Below are 3,497 nucleotides of genomic sequence, written 5' to 3'. Positions count from 1 at the left end.
CGGGGAGAGCAAAGGCCGGTGGGGCTGAGCTGTGCTTCTGCAGAAAGAAGGGATCCTGGAGGAGCAGGATGTCAGAGCGTGGGCAGCTCTGGAGGGGAGGGGGGGTCTGGGGCAAAGAAGGTGGGCACACCATCCTGGGGGCAAAGGCTGCTTGTGTGTGGAGGGGTGGCCCGTGGGCAGCCAGCCTTGGGCTCCTGCCCACGCCTGGGAGGTGGATGTGAGCGCAGACTCAGTGTTTGTGCAGCTGCCCAGCTCTGCTGGCTCCACATTCCTCATGCCCTGGCCATCGCCATGTTGTCACTGGGGGCTGGGGTGTCCAGGCATGAGGTGAGACCGGGGGTCCTGCCACCCCCTTCCCCGCTGTCTGCTGCCAGCCGCCTCTCCCAGAGAGAGAAAAGGGACCTTGGGGGCTTCTTTCTGTCCCGTTTGCCACATCATGGGGCCCTGCTCAAGCAGGAGCCACCCTGCTCCTTGGAGGATGGGGGGGAAGCATGGGGGAGGGAGGGTGACCTGCTGTGAACAGCACTTCTGCCCCACACCCCCGCGCTGGGGTGGGAAAACCAGCAGTATTGGGAAACCTCTCATCTTACTGCTGGCTGCGCTCGTCTGGCGCGGGCAAGGAGACAGGAGGAGGGAGGGAGGGAGGGCAGAGGGGCCATGGCTGCAGGGACGGGCATAGCCGGGATGCTTGGTGTGCCGTGCCACCACCACCGGTACCCGCTTGTGCCCCGTGCCTGGGGGATGCTTCCAGCCTGGCCCTCTGCTTGCCTGGCCTTCAATGTGTCATGGGGGAGGAGAAGCTGTGTGGCTCACCTTCTTGCTCACCTTCTCATCCTTCTTGCTCACCTTCTCGCATAGCCGGGATGCTTGGTGTGCCGTGCCACCACCACCGGTACCCGCTTGTGCCCCGTGCCTGGGGGATGCTTCCAGCCTGGCCCTCTGCTTGCCTGGCCTTCAATGTGTCATGGGGGAGGAGAAGCTGTGTGGCTCACCTTCTTGCTCACCTTCTCATCCTTCTTGCTCACCTTCTCGTCCCCACCACCATGAACATCTTAAAAACGCCTCCACCTCGCCTGGGCTCCTCCAGCAGCCTGCCTGCTCCTGCCCCGCTGGTGAGGACCTGGTGTGGGGCTCCAGCTTGAGTGAGATGAGTTGAGCCGCCTCTCCCAGAGAGAGAAAAGGGACCTTGGGGGCTTCTTTCTGTCCCGTTTGCCACATCATGGGGCCCTGCTCAAGCAGGAGCCACCCTGCTCCTTGGAGGATGGGGGGGAAGCATGGGGGAGGGAGGGTGACCTGCTGTGAACAGCACTTCTGCCCCACACCCCCGCGCTGGGGTGGGAAAACCAGCAGTATTGGGAAACCTCTCATCTTACTGCTGGCTGCGCTCGTCTGGCGCGGGCAAGGAGACAGGAGGAGGGAGGGAGGGAGGGCAGAGGGGCCATGGCTGTGGGGACGGGCAGAGCCGGGATGCTTGGTGTGCCGTGCCACCACCACTGGTACCCGCTTGCACCCCATGCCTGGGGGATGCTTCCAGCCTGGCCCTCCACATGCTGGGCCTTCAATGTGTCACGGGGGAGGAGAAGCCATGTGGCTCGCCTTCTTGCTCACCTTCTCATCCTTCTTGGCCACCTTCTTGTCCCCACCACCATGAACATCTTAAAAACGCCTCCACCTCGCCTGGGCTCCTCCAGCAGCCTGCCTGCTCCTGCCCCGCTGGTGAGGACCTGGTGCGGGGCTCCAGCTTGAGTGAGATGAGATGAGAGGCTAGGAAAAGCATGGGGAGAGGTGGTGGTGGTCAGCCAGGGCAGGAGGGGGATTCCTTTCCCCGGAGCAGGTGCTGGGAGACCTCATTGCCCTCCACAACTACCTGGAAGGAGGGTGTAGAGAGGTGGGGGTTGGCCACTTCGCCCAAGGGAATAATGACAGGAGCAGAGGAAATGGTCTGGAGTTGCGGCAGGGGAGGTTTAGATGAGATATTAGGAAGAATTATTTCACTTGAGAAGGTGGTCAGGCACTGGAACGGCCTGCCCAGGGAGGTGGTGGAGTCACCATCCCTGGAGGGATTGAAGAAACGTGTAGATGTGGCCCTTCAGGGCATGCTCTAGTGCCTGAGATTGTTGGTTTGTGTCTGTTTGTTGGGTTTTTTTTAGGGTTTGGTGAAACGTGTAGACATGGCACTTCAGGGCATGCTCTAGTGCCCGAGATTGTTGGTTTGTGTCTGTTTGTGGGGTTTTTTTTAGGGTTTGGTGGGGATTTTTTTTGGTGGTTGGACTCGATGATCTCAAAGGTCCCTTCCAACCGTGAAAATCCTGTGAAATTCTGTTGGTGGGAGGCTGCCGGGGGTCTGGCTGCTGCCTCCAGCCCCTGGGTGGGAACACTCCTTCGGTGATGGGTACCCTGGGACACGGAGACGGGGATTGGGGGGGGACACCGGAGTGGGCTGGGGGTTTTTTGGGGAGAAAGATGCTGTTGAGGAGCCACTGCCTGTTGTAAGAGGGCTCCGTGAGGGCAAGTGGGGGCTGCCTGAGTGGGGAGGTAAATTTGGGTGCTGCCAGGGTGTTGCTGCCCCCCGGGGCTGGGGCAGGCTGGGGCTTGCTGGCTGCCTCTTCTCGCCCTTGGGTGACGGGGTGTGGGGGGGCAATTTAACTTTTCATCTAAATTGCTATGCAGGCACTCTGCATCCTCCTCCCGCCGCACCCTGCCTTCTGGGGGCATCCTCCAGAAGGTGTCACCCCCCCACACACTTCTCTCCCTCCCCCCAACAAAGGCCAAGGAGGGCAGGGGGCTCCTCCTTCCCCTCTGGCCATGGGGCAGGAGGCTACTGCTTTTTCCCCAGCCCTGGGGCCAGGCGTGGAAGAGGGGGGGGGTGGGAAAAAGCAGGTAGAGCCCGTCTCTGCATAGTTAGCATTCCCAACTTCCCCGCTCCTCCTGCTGCCCATCCTGCTCCCTGGTGGGGCTGGAGCAAAGCTTGGGCAACCCAGGGGGGGACAACTCTTTTCCTTTTCAAACCCACAGCGGCGTTTGCATCCTGTCCAGGTGAGGCTGGCACTCGGAAGGGCAGCAGGTATCTCTTCTTTCTGGGTAGCCAAGGGCTGCATCCCGTCCTTGCCATGTTTGCATCCCGGGCAGCCCCCTCTTTGCCAGCCAAGGGGAGATGGAGTGGGCTCTGCCACCTTCCAAAGCCCCCTCCACCTCCATCTCCATGTGGACAAAGCCTCCTGCACCTGCCCCGGGGAAAAGTGCTGGGTAGGGGGGTAAATAATCCTGGTGCTTCCTTGATCTCACCCCAAGGAGGGATATTGGAGGCCTGGGAGCCGGAAGGGGGGCTTGGATGGAGGGGTGGATTCCTCCCGACTTTACTTTGGGCAACTCCCTGGCGCTGGGGGCTCTTGGAGTAGAAAGCGAATTTAATCTCTTGTTTTGTTTGTTCTTTCTTCCTCCCAAAGGGGGGCCAGCGTGGGGCGTGCAAGGGGGGGGAGAGAGCTTGGGTTTGAGAG

General features: G+C 61.0%; 1 protein-coding gene across 5 annotated transcripts in view; it reads left to right on the top strand.

Annotated features, from left to right (window-relative positions):
- Positions 1 to 3,497, top strand: part of LOC106892714 (glycosyltransferase-like protein LARGE2) — a 25,359-nt gene that overhangs the window by 11,627 nt on the left and 10,235 nt on the right. Inside the window, exon 1 of one of the 5 annotated variants that reach the window (XM_014950119.1) lies at positions 2,959 to 3,036. The exons of the other annotated variants lie outside the window; for them this stretch is intronic. The gene's annotated coding sequence lies outside the window, so the exon portion shown is untranslated. Of the gene's footprint in view, positions 1 to 2,958; positions 3,037 to 3,497 lie in introns of those variants that run through there. 5 annotated transcript variants of the gene reach the window in all.

Source organism: Calidris pugnax, unplaced genomic scaffold, assembly GCF_001431845.1.
Source record: "Calidris pugnax isolate Ruff unplaced genomic scaffold, ASM143184v1 scaffold68, whole genome shotgun sequence".
Taxonomy (NCBI): Eukaryota; Metazoa; Chordata; class Aves; order Charadriiformes; family Scolopacidae; genus Calidris; species Calidris pugnax.
Note: the sequence above shows the minus strand (reverse complement) of the source record. Positions and strands in the feature narration are given on the sequence as shown.